Consider the following 13,300-nt stretch of genomic DNA (forward strand, 5'->3'; position numbering starts at 1 on the left):
AATCAGCCGTTCCCAGTTCACTCCCTAACTCTTTCCCTTGGCCCTAACCCTTAGATGTTTGTATATGTGTAAGGTGTAAGCAATATGGTGTAAGCTCCACCACTTTCCTGATTATACCTATCCAGACCCTTCAGAAAAATCTAAGGGTTAAGTCAGGGCCAAGGAGGAGGGGTAGGGAGTGAATTTGGACCAGCAAATAATGTGTACGTGCAACCTAAGAGTTTCAATACCAATCATGTCTGTGTGTGTTCATTCAGGTTGAAGTTCACAGTGGAAGAGAAGCAGGGGTCCATTGTGACCATGGAGGAGGAAACTGGCACTGCAGAGTGTCAGAAAAGACAGAAACCGAATAAGTGCAAAGGTACATGGACCTATCTTTAATTTGTCTCCACTGTACACAATGTGAGTCTGGGCTGTCATCTCTATAGTACATCACGTTATCTTAGTTGTTTATTCATGTATCAGCAATGACAGTGAAAGTCAACTAAGTTATCAACAGCATGTATTGCTATGTTTGAGGCAACGACTAAAATACATTACCATTCTATCATGTGTAAAAATAAAATGAATGATGACTGAAATAAAATATATATATTTTTTCTTCATATTTCAGAATACAAGGATAGGAACTCTTTAAGAACAGTGGAGACAGTGGTGAAGTCCAAAGTTAGGGAGGTTAGTTAGATCAGAATCTAAGGGAAGAACAGGGAAGGTACAGGGAAGGGAAGAACAGTTATAACATTGATGTTATTATGCAATAAACAGGTAAAACTGGTGAAACTGTTCGATTTTCTGTAAACAGTAACAATATATGTCACCTCTGTTTGACCTGCGCCTAGTTATTTTCAAGGAAGTACAGTCAGTATAGTAAATTCCATCATCAACTGAATACATTTGTGAATTTAGTAAAAAGTGTTGTAAATACCACAGAGCAAGCGATTTCAAATACTATTTTATTTATTTATTCTGTTCATAAAGGGGCAGAGAGAAGATTGAATCAGATGGAAGCCATGCTCCTGGTAAGTAGGCTGCTATGCCAGAGTTTTGTAACTATTACTATCTATTGGGACATATGCAGTGCTTGACTTGGGTTAGAGGTCACCGGAGCTGAGTACCGGCACCTCAGATTTACTACTGCTTGAGCTCCTGTTCCTCTTATTGAATATTAGCTCAAAAGTATTGTGGAGTTCCTGCACCTAAATATAAACAGTACCGGCACCCAAAATGAGTATCGGAACCTATTTTTGTCCAAATCAAGCACTGCACCTAGGTCCTCGATTCGATTCTTGCTGAATCCCAAAGTAGTCTCTTTCCCTCAACCCTCCATTTGTGCATTCACACACGCCTCTGCCATATGCACAAGTGTCCCAAAGTTATTTATTGAATTCTTCCATTTGACCTATCTTGATGTGGTTTGTTCATTTTGTTGTTGTTGTTGGTTTCATTGCAGTAGCAGAAAATGGCAGACCACCTGGGTCCACCTACCTACCATCTCCTAAAGCCCACTCCTGTCCCTAACCAGTGAAGGAGCTCTCTCATTCTCTCTCTTTCTCTATCTACTCCCCCCTCTCCCCTCCCCCACATATCTCCATATAATAAATCCTCTTCAGTTTCCAATGTGTGATCTGTGCTTTATGAAGATATTGTTAAGAATTATTAGGATCCAATATAATTCTATATTATTGTTTAATGGCATGAACATAAACATCTACATGCAGTATGACAGATCTACAAGTTGTACAATGAATCAGGAAAGCAGCAGATACAGCAGTCGGCATAGCCAGGAGGACACAATGGTAGATGTCATACATGTAGTAGCCTGTCAATATGGAATGGAACCAGGGAGGACAATAAGGTGTGCCTCCATGACACTACAATTATTGTAATCTACCCAATGAATATTGGCGTATCAATATTATTACATGTGTAGGCCTAATATCAGGGTTAGGCCTAGTAGAATGTATTTATATTTTTTATTAACCTTTATTTAAACAAGGATTCACATTGAAATAAAACTATTTTACAAGAGCGCTGTATACGTTTACATATAAAACACAGTACATAAATAAAACACAACAGCCCTAATATACATCACATTTACATTTTAGTCATTTAGCAGACGCTCTTATCCAGAGCGACTTACAGATAGTGAGTGCATACGATTATGACCACAGATATGGCACCTGAACGTAGATAGACCTTTGGTTAGTGAGGATTGCGGAGCAGGGTGATATCTTGACAGATGGCTCAGTAAAGCATTCCAAGTCTTACATTTGCATATGCAATCCAAGTAAGTACATGGGTATGAATGGCCCCATTCATAATGCCTATGACTAAGTTTATAATGCTTGAGCAGTTCTGATCTTGTCGATAAAGACCTCCAGCAATCTTTGCATTTCCACATTCATTGCAACTCAGCAGCAGAAAAATAAATAAGTCCATCCTTCAGGTTTTGAGTGAATTCACTTAAACAATGCGTTTATAACCGTGCTTTCTCATCAACCGTTATGAACTGGGAAGAGCATAAAACACATTATAATAAAACACAATACACAACATTAAACATATTTAAGAAAAGCAATCGCATTCTGTAACATAAAAGTCTCCAATCAATCATTTAAAATGCCTGAAAGGCGCCAGAATATCTAACTGCAAGGAATGCTGTGTATTGTTCCACACATAAGGGGCAAAAAAACTAAAAGCAGATTTTCCCAATTCTGTGGAGACCAAATGGATCTCCAGAGTTATATTAAGATATTAAGATTTGATTCAGTAACATGAACAATTCCTAGGTCAATAAACTGCTACAATCAGTGGAGGCTGCTGAGGGGAGGACGGCTCATAATAATGGTTGTAACGGAGCGAATGTAATGGAATCAAACACATGGAAACAATGTGTTTGATGTATTTGATACCATTCCACTGATTCCACTCCAGCCATTATCACGAGCCCGTCCTCCCCAATTAAGGTGACACCAACCTCCTGTGGCTACAATATGTATAGGGCATACTTTCATCAGCTGCCAATAAAGGTCATACTTAATCGGTATGTTCCTGGTCAATTTTGAAGTGTTGTTATAGAAAATATTGATTACTTTACATGTGTAAGAAATGTATATGTTAGGAGTCAATGAAGGGTGAATAGGAACTTTGGGTATGGAAAGTTACTGAGTGAGACAAGGGGAAGTGCAGAAAGTTCATATTCTGTTCAAACATGTTGTTGCTGAATATTAATATTTCTAAGGAAGGAGAGAAGGGTATCAGTTTGGTTTCAGTTCCTGATAAGGCAGGCCTGTTCCTGTGGAACTAAGACAATGAGGGATGTGGAACTCAACTCCAGATAAGATCAGTAGTTGAAGAGAGGAGACACTGCTGGGAGGGGGGCCATAGGGGCCCACCCTGAAAACCAGCTCTGCCCGCTTTTCTTCAAGGAGGCTGGTCTCCTCCTTCAGTCTTTTGACATTCTGAAAAAATAAAATTCAATTAAGGAATAACATAGGTGAAGGTTCTAATTTTTCAAGTGAATCACACTAAAAGATCTGACTTTAATCTCTACAGTCATCTTGATGTTTTCCTACATCAAGATTACTAATAAAATAATAAAAACCTGAGCCAGGATTGCAGACAGAAGATCAGACATGTAAAGCAGATACAGGTAAAAAAGATTATGAAAGCCCCCCCCCACAAAACAAATACCTTCACATATCTCAATGCCAACATGCGATCCATGTTGGCGAACTTCCTCTTATTCCAGCCCATTGCCAGTAGTGTGATAATGTCTGTCCGTACTGTTGGAAAAACATCTTCAGTCAGCTATTCTAATAATTTACTACTGTGTGCCTAACCAATCAACATAAAGATTGCAATTACAGTCGTGTAAGATAAAAAATAAACAAATCATTAACATGACATAACACAATTGTAGCATCATCAGTTAAGCCCAAAAAAATGTCCTTCACTGTCAGCTTCTCCCTTCAGCAGTAACATGTGTCAAAGAAAATGTCCTGCTTTGGGGCAATTTATTTGGTTTCCATTCGTCAATGTTTCTGTTTTTTTTCCGGGGTGGGGTAAATAGCCCCACACCCTACCCCCAACATGGAGGATCATGGACTGCTTTATCTGCCTCCTACCCTTCGACCTGGCTGGCTTGGTTGCATCTGCAGGGAGTATAAACCCCCTCCGGTTTAGCGCTCAGGATCATTGGAGTACGCAAGGCACTCCACCGTGGAAAGGTGACAGTCAAGGAGAGGGGCAATTAGGTTTATCTTATTAATTGAAGTGTGCTGGAGCTCAAATATAAAGGACCCTTAATAATTAAACAATTATGTTACAATCCTAAACATTCTTCAGCATTAGTTATGTTATCATAATACACTTACCAGCCTTGGACATGTCCTTTGTCGTGACAGCAGCTCTGGATATAAAACTATTCACCTGCTCGACTTCCTCTCAGGTTGTGTTGCCGGCACCAGGCTGATTGCGGCCTCCCCATTTGAGCTATAATGCCATAATTAACAAATACAAAAAAATAATAATAATGTATTCATTCTATTATTTAAAAAAGCATTACAATATCCTTTCTGCATAACACAAAAACAGTCAAGATGGAAAACAATTACCTCACTAGACCATTAATGCTTTTCATGCATAACGGAGAGGAGAGGGTGCATTTTTAGAAGCTCCTCCAACTTTGGGAACGCCTGCACAACTTTCTGCAAATATGGCCAGTATTTGCATGCAACATCGCAGCAGAAAAAGCCCACCGTGCCAGCAGAAGACAGCTCCTTCTGCAAGTACATTGCATAGGCATATACAGTGCCTTGCAAAATTATTAATCCCCCTTGGCGTTTTTCCTATTTTGTTGCATTACAACCTGTTGTCACGCCCTGACCCAGGGGACTCTGATTTGTTGAGTCAGGGTGTGTATATTCTTTGTTATCTATATTCTATGTTGTAGGTCTATTATGTGTAGATCTATGTTGGCCGGTGTGGTTCCCAATCAGAGGCAGCTGTAGCTCGTTGTCTCTGATTGGGGCCAATACTTAGGCAGCCTTTTGGCACTAGTGGGTTGTGGGATCTTGTTCCGTGTGAGGTTTGTTGTGTGTACCTTAGGACGTCAAGTTTTGTTTCGTTTGTTGTTTTCTCGCTTGTTTATTCGTTCCAAATAAACATGTATGCATATCACGCTGCGCCTTGGTCCGACTCGTTTATGAACGAACGTGACAGAAGATCCCACCAGACCTGGACCAAGCAGTGTGCCGAGGAGGAGCAGAGAGGATGGACTTGGCAGGAGATGCGAGAGGATCTGGCAAGAAAGATGGAGGCCCTGATCAGGGTGGAGAGGCAACCCCAAGAACATTTTTGGGGGGGGGCACACGGTGTGGACGACGAGGCAGCAGGAGGCCGCAACAAGGCGGATCTGCTGGTTAGGAGAGGAGGCCACCAGATTACGGGGGCTATTGGTTCAGAGGGAGCAGAAGGAAGGTGTAGATGCACGGCGAGAGGAGCTGGTTAGGCAGCAGAAGGAGCGGGGGGTAATCAAGGAACCCAGTTCTGCTCCTCGCACCAAGCAAGTGATGCGTGTCGCCAGTCCGGTCCGGCCCGTTCCTGCTCCCCGCACCAAGCCAGTGGTGCGCGTCGCCAGCACGGCCCGGCCTGTTCCTGCTTCTCGTACCAAGCAAGTGGTGCGCGTCGCCAGCCCGGCCATGCCTGTTCCTGCTCCTCGCACCAAGCCAATGGTGCGCGTCACCAGCCCGGCCCGGCCTGTTCCTGCTCCTCGCACCAAGCCAGTGGTGCGCATCGCCAGCCCGGCCCGGCGTGTTTCTGCTTCTCGTACCAAGCCAGTGGTGCGCGTCACCGGCCCGGCCTGTTCCTGCTCCTCGCACCAAGCCAGTGGTGCGCGTCACCAGCTCGGCCTGGCCTGTTCCTGCTCCTCGCACCAAGCCAGTGGTGCGCGTTGCCAGCCCGGCCCGGCCTGTTCCTGCTTCTCGTACCAAGCCAGTGGTGCGCGTCGCCAGCCCGGCCCGGCCTGTTCCTGCTCCTCGCACCAAGCCAGTGGTGCGCGTCGCCAGCCCGGCCCGGCCTGTTCCTGCTCCTCGCACCAAGCCAGTGGTGCGCGTCGCCAGCCCGGCCCGGCCTGTGCCTGCTCCTCGCACCAGACCAGTGGTGCGTTTGTCCAGTCTGGCACGGCCCGTGCCCGTTCCACCGGTGCCTGATCCGGCACCGGTCAGCTGCTCCTCCGGAGCCAGAGCAGTCCGCTCCACCGGTGCCTGATCCAGCTCCGGTCAGCTGTGCCACTCCGGAGCCAGAGCAGTCCGCTCCACCGGGGACCAGTCCAGCTCCGGTCAGCGGCTCCACTCCGGAGCCAGAGCAGTCCGCTCCACCGGTGCCTGATCCAGCTCCGGTCAGTGGCTCCACTCCGGAGCCAGAGTAGTCCGCTCCACCAGTGCCAAGTCCAGCTCCGGTCAGCGGCTCCAGTCCAGACCATGACGTCAGCCCCTCTCCAGGTTGGGGGTCTCCCACACCAGGGTCCAGACAGGGCCTGGCGTATCGTGGGAGGAAGGAGAGGGGAAGTAGCGCGCCGAGGTCCAGACCAGACCAGGGGCGCAACAGGGAGGCGGAGAGTGAGAGGTCGTCACGCCCCGAGCCGGATCCGTCTCCGGGGCGGAATGCCCACCCGGCCCCTACCCTGTTATGTTTATGTTGTGCGGTCGGAGTCCGCACCTTTGGGGGGGGGGTACTGTCACGCCCTGACTCAGGGGACTCTGATATGTTGAATCAGGGTGTATATATTCTTTGTTATCTATATTCTATGTTGTAGGTCTATTATGTGTAGATCTATGTTGGCTGGTGTGGTTCCCAATCAGAGGCAGCTGTAGCTCGTTGTCTCTGATTGGGGCCCATACTTAGGCAGCCTTTTGGCACTAGTGGGTTGTGGGATCTTGTTCCGTGTGAGGTTTGTTGTGTGTACCTTAGGACGTCACGTTTCGTTTAGTTTGTTGTTTTGTCGCTTGTTTATTCGTTCCAAATAAACATGTATGCATATCACGCTGCGCCTTGGTCCGAATAGTCAATCAACGTACGTGACACCTGTAATTTAAATGGATTTTTATTTGGATTTCATGTAATGGACATACACAAAATAGTCCAAATTGGTAAAGTGAAATGAAAAAAATTACTTGTTTCAAAAAAGTCAAAAAAATAAATAATGGAAAAGTGGTGCATGCATATGTATTCACCCCGTTTACTATGAAGCCCCTAAATAAGATCTGGTGCAACCAATTACCTTCAGAAGTCACATAATTAGTTAAATATAGTCCATCTGTGTGCAATCTAAGTGTCACATGATCTCAGTATATATACACAACTGTTCTGAAAGGCCCCAGAGTCTGCAACACCACAAAGCAAGGGGCACCACCAAGCAAGCGTCACCATGAAGACCAAGAAGCTCTCCAAACAGGTCAGGGACAAAGTTGTAGAGAAGTACAAATCAGGGTTGGGTTATAAAAAAATATCAGAAACTTTGAACATCCCACGGAGCACCATTAAATCCATTATTAAAAAATGGAAAGAATACGGCACCAAAACAAACCTGCCAAGAGAGGGCCGCCCACCAAAACTCACAGACCAGGCAGGAAAGGCATTAATCAGAGAGACAAAGAGACCAAAGACAACCCTGAAGGAGCTGCAAAGCTCCACAGCGGAGAGTGGAGTATCTGTCCATAGGACCACTTTAAGCCGTACACTCCACAGAGCTGGGTCTTACGGAGGACTGGCAAGAAAAAAGTTATTGCTTAAAACAAAAATAAGCAAACACATTTGGTGTTCGCCAAAAGGCATGTGGGAGACTCCCCAAACAATTGGAAGAAGGTACTGGTCAGATGAGACTAAAATTGAGCTCTTTGGCCATCAAGGAAAACGCTATGTCTGGCGCAAACCCAACACCTCTCATCACCCTGAGAACACAATCCCCACAGTGAAGCATGGTGGTGGCAACATCATGCTGTGGGGATGTTTTTCATCGGCAGGGACTGGGAAACAGGTGAGAATTGAAGGAATGATGGATGGCGCTAAATACAGGGAAATTCTTGAGGGAAACCTGTTTCAGTCTTCCAGAGATTTGAGACTGGGACAGAGGTTCACCTTCCAGCAGGTCAATGACCCTAAGCATACTGCTAAAGCAACACTCGAGTGGTTGAAGGGGAAACATTTAAATAACTTGGAATGGCCTAGTCAAAGTCCAGACCTCAATCCAATTGAGAATCTGTGGTATGACTTAAAGATTGCTGTACACCAGCGGAACCCATCCAACTTGAAGGAGCTGGAGCAGTTTTGCCTTGAAGAATGGGCAAAAATCCCAGTGGCTAGATGTGCCAAGCTTATAGAGACATACCCCAAAAGACTTGCAGCTGTAATTGCTGCAAAAGGTGGCACTACAAAGTATTGACTTTGGGGGGTGAATAGTTATGCACGCTCAAGTTCTGTTTTTTTGTCATATTTGTTGTTTGTTTCACAAGAAAAAATATTTTGCATCTTCAAAGTGGTAGGCATGTTGTGTAAATCAAATAATACAAACCCCCAAAAAATCCATTTTAATTCCAGGTTGTAAGGCAACTGTCAGGGTATCTGATGCGGATGTGGTGCGGAATCAAGTGCAGGACACAGGAGCTAAGTCAAACCAGTCTTTACTTGAAAAGACAAAATAACAAACGGGTCTAACCAACCCGGAGGCGAACAATACGCAACAGTGCGTAAAACACAAATCCGACTGCGCACGAAAACAACAGTGTGACGGTAACACTAGCGACTGGCAAAAAGTGAACAGCACCAACAGACAGGTGAAACCAATTACACACAACACATGACAGAAACAACGAGAACTTATAGGACACATAATCAACACTAAACATGAACAGATGTACCAAACAGACCAAACCAAACAAACATCGAAAACAAAGAACGGTGGCAGCTAGTACTCCGGAGACGACGACCGCTGAAGCCTGCCCGAACAAGGAGGAGGAGCAGCCTCGGCCGAAACCGTGACAGTACCCCCCCCCTTGACGCGCGGCTCCAGCCGTGCGCCGACCCCGGCCTCGAGGACGACCAGGAGGACACAGAGCAGGGCGCGTGGGATGACCACGATGGAACTCAGTCAGAAGAGACGGGTCTATGATGTCCCTCCTCGGCACCCAGCACCGCTCCTCCGGGCCGTACCCCTCCCACTCCACGAGATATTGGAGACCCCCCATCCGACGTCTCGAATCCAAGATGGACCGCACGGTGTACGCCGGTGCCCCCTCGATGTCCAATGGGGGCGGAGGAGTCTCTCTGATCTCATCTTCCTGGAGTGGACCAGCTACCACCGGCCTGAGAAGAGACACATGGAACAAGGGGTTAATACGATAGTCACTAGGCAGTTGTAATCTGTAACACACCTCGTTCAATCTTCTCAGGACTTTAAACGGCCCCACAAACCGCCGACCCAGTTTCCGGCAGGGCAGACGGAGGTGCAGGTTTCTGGTAGAGAGCCAGACTCGATCACCAGGTGCGTACACCGGCCCCTCACTGCTGTGGAGATCGGCGCTCGCCTTCTGACGACGGATGGCCCGCTGCAGATGGACGTGTGCAGCGTTCCACGTCTCCTCCGAGCGCCGCACCCACTCATCCACCGCAGGAGCCTCGATCTGGCTCTGCTGCCATGGTGCCAGAACCGGCTGGTAACCTAACACACATTGGAAAGGGGTTAGGTTAGTTGAGGAGTGGCGTAGGGAATTCTGGGCCATTTCTGCCCAAGGAACATACCGTGCCCACTCCTCCGGCCGGCCCTGGCAGTATGATCTAAGAAACCTACCCACATCCTGGTTCACGTGTTCCACCTGCCCATTACTCTCAGGATGGTAACCTGAGGTAAGGCTCACGAGACCCCCAAACGCTCCATAAATGCTTTCCAGACTCTGGATGTGAACTGGGGACCTCGACCAGACACAATATCCTTGGGTACCCCGTAGTGCCAGAAAACGTGGGTGAATAGAGCCTCGGCGGTCTGTAGGGCAGTAGGAAGGCCCGGCATAGGGAGCAAACGACAGGCCTTAGAGAACCGGTCCACAACAACCAGTATAGTGGTATTCCCCTGCGAGGGGGGAAGGTCAGTGATGAAGTCCACCGAGAGGTGAGACCATGGTCGTTGTGGAACGGGCAGGGGTTGTAATTTACCCCTAGGCAGATGTCTAGGCGCCTTACACTGGGCGCACACCGAGCAGGAGGAGACATAAACCCTCACATCCCTGGCTAACGTGGGCCACCAGTACTTAGCACTAAGACAGTGCACTGTCCGGCCAATACCAGGATGTCCAGAGGAGGGTGACGTGTGAGCCCAATAAATGAGTCGATCCCGAACCTCGAGCGGAACGTACGTCCGACCCACAGGACACCGTGGAGGGCTAGGGTCGGTACGCAACGCCCGCTCGATTTCAGCATCGACCTCCCACACAACCTGTGCCACTAGACAAGACTCCGATAGTTTGGAAGTGGGCTCAACGGACCTCTCCTCTGTGTCATACCGCCGGGACAGGGCGTCTGCCTTACCGTTCTGGGACCCAGGGATGTATGTGATTTTAAATACGAACCTGGCTAGAAACATGTTCCACCGAGCCTGGCGAGGGTTCAGTCTCCTAGCTGCCCGGATGTACTCCAGGTTCCGATGGTCAGTCAAAATGAGGAAAGGGTGTTGAGCCCCCTCAAGCCAATGCCTCCACACCTTCAGGGCCTGTACCACGGCTAACAGCTCCCTGTCCCCTACGTCATAATTTCGCTCCGCCGGGCTGAGCTTTTTAGAGTAAAAAGCACAGGGGTGGAGTTTAGGTGGCGTGCCGGACCGTTGAGATAGAACGGCCCCTATACCGGCCTCAGACGCGTCCACCTCTACCTGAAATGGTAAGGCGGGATCCGGATGCGCCAGCACCGGGCCGAAGTAAACAGGCCCTTCAGTTTCCCAAAAGCCTTGTCCGCCTCAGCTGACCACTGCAAAGCGCACCGGACCCCCCTTCAGAAGAGACGTGATGGGAGCTGCCACCTGTCCAAAACCCCGGATAAACCTCCGGTAGTAATTCGCAAAGCCCAAGAACTGCTGCACCTCTTTAACAGTGGTTGGGGTTTGCCAATTACGCACGGCTGACACACGGTCCACCTCCATCTTCACCCCTGACGCGGACAACCGATAACCCAAAAAGGAGACCGACTCCTGGAAAAACGGACATTTCTCTGCCTTGACATACAGGTCGTGCTCCAACAGCCTCCTCAACACTCGACGCACCAGGGCTACATGCTCGGCTCGGGTAGAAGAGTACACCAGAATGTCATCAATGTACACGACCACCCCTTGCCCCTGCATGTCCCGGAAGATCTCATCCACAAAGGATTGGAAGACTGAAGGAGCATTCATCAACCCGTATGGCATGACGAGATACTCGTAATGACCCGAGGTGGTACTAAAGGCTGTTTTCCATTCATCGCCCTCCCTAATGCGCACCAAGTTATATGCGCTCCTGAGATCCAGTTTTGTGAAGAAACGCGCTCCGTGCAATGATTCCGTCATTGTCGCAATCAGAGGGAGTGGATAACTGTATTTCACAGTAATCTGATTGAGACCACGGTAATCAATGCACGGGCGCAACCCTCCATCCTTTTTCTTCACAAAAAAGAAGCTTGAGGACGCAGGGGAAGTGGAGGGCCGTATGTATCCTTGTCTCAAAGATTCGGCTATGTAAGTCTCCATAGCCCTTTTCTCCTCTTGAGACAAAGGATACACGTGGCTCCGTGGGAGCGCCGCTCCTGCCTGGAGGTCTATCGCACAATCCCCCTGTCTGTGAGGAGGCAACTGCGTCGCCCTCGATTTACTGAACACAAGTGCCAAATCCCCATATTCAGGAGGAATGTGCATTGCGGGCACTTGGTTTGGACTTTCCACCGAGGTTGCCCCCACGGAAACACCCAGACATCGCCCCTCACACTGAGCAGACCACTCCTTGAGAGCCCTCTGTTGCCACGAAATGGAAGGGTTATGGGTACTTAACCAGGGAATACCCAGCACCACCGGGTACGCAGGAGAGTCGATCAGATATAGCTGAATAGTCTCCTCATGACCCCCCTGCGTACACATCTTAAGTGGTGCTGTGACCTCCCTAATCAACCCCGAACCCAACGGGCGGCTATCTAATGCATGAACGGGAAATGGAGCGTCAACAGGAAGGAGGGGAATCCCTAAATCTAAACAAAATTTCCGATCAACAAAATTCCCAGCTGCGCCTGAATCTACTAGCGCCTTATGCTGGGAATGAGGTGCAACCTGTGGAAAACTTACAGGTATACAAAAATGCACAACAGAGAGCTCTGGGTAAGTGGGGCGTCTACTCACCTGGGATGGCTCCCCAGTGCGTGGCCGGTTGTCCCCTCCTCCTGGAGACCCTCCCCAGCACCTGGCCACAGTGTGCCCTCCACGGCCACAATTGGTGCAGGGGACAGCCTCCCTCGGGCTCCTTCTCCTCCTCTCTCTAGCGCCAGCACCCCCGAGCTCCATAGGGCTCGGCTCGGAGGTGCTGGAGGATGGAATGGACGGACCCCACTCGGGACGTCCACGGGTGGCCAGCAGGGTGTCAAGACGGATGGACATGTCGACCAACTGGTCGAACGTGAGGTTGGTGTCCCTGCAAGCCAACTCACGTTGGACGTCCTCCCGTAGACTACATCGAAAGTGATCGATGAGGGCCCGTTCATTCCACCCTGCATCTGCCGCTAGAGTCCGGAACTCCAGTGCGAACTCCTGTGCGCTCCTCCTCCCCTGTCGGAGGTAGAATAGACGCTCCCCCGCCGCTTTCCCCTCAGGTGGATGGTCGAACACGGCCCTGAAGCGACGGGAGAACTCCGCATAGGAGATGGTGGTGGCGTCTATCCTCCTCCATTCGGCGTTGGCCCATTCCAACGCCTTGCCTGTGAGACAGGAGATGAGGGCTTAAACGCTCTCGTGTCCCGAGGGCACCGGGTGTACAGTGGCCAGGTAGAGCTCCACCTGCAGGAGGAACCCCTGACACCCGGCAGCCGTGCCGTCATACGCCCTCAGGAGCGAAAGCCGAATCCCACTGGGTTCCGGACCTTGGACGGGCGGACCGACCGATGGTGATGGTGTGATAGGTGGGGGTGTGGGTACCCCTCTGGACTCCCATCGGTGTAAGGTGTTGATGACGTCCTGTAGAGCGGTCCCAAGTCGATGGATCTGATCATCCTGGCTGCGGACGCGCTCCTCCAA

At 49.0% G+C, this 13,300-nt stretch overlaps 1 long non-coding RNA gene across 1 annotated transcript; it reads right to left on the bottom strand.

The window, feature by feature from the left end:
- Nucleotides 1-1,669: 1,669 nt before the first annotated feature.
- LOC121574374 lies at nucleotides 1,670-4,866 on the bottom strand. The gene is made up of 4 exons (XR_006657260.1): nucleotides 4,620-4,866; nucleotides 4,380-4,497; nucleotides 3,697-3,788; nucleotides 1,670-3,464 (listed from the first exon to the last, which is right to left on the bottom strand). It is a non-coding gene; the product is annotated as an uncharacterized LOC121574374 (long non-coding RNA).
- Nucleotides 4,867-13,300: the final 8,434 nt, after the last annotated feature.

This window comes from Coregonus clupeaformis, chromosome 23 (assembly GCF_020615455.1).
Source record: "Coregonus clupeaformis isolate EN_2021a chromosome 23, ASM2061545v1, whole genome shotgun sequence".
Lineage (NCBI taxonomy): Eukaryota > Metazoa > Chordata > Actinopteri > Salmoniformes > Salmonidae > Coregonus > Coregonus clupeaformis.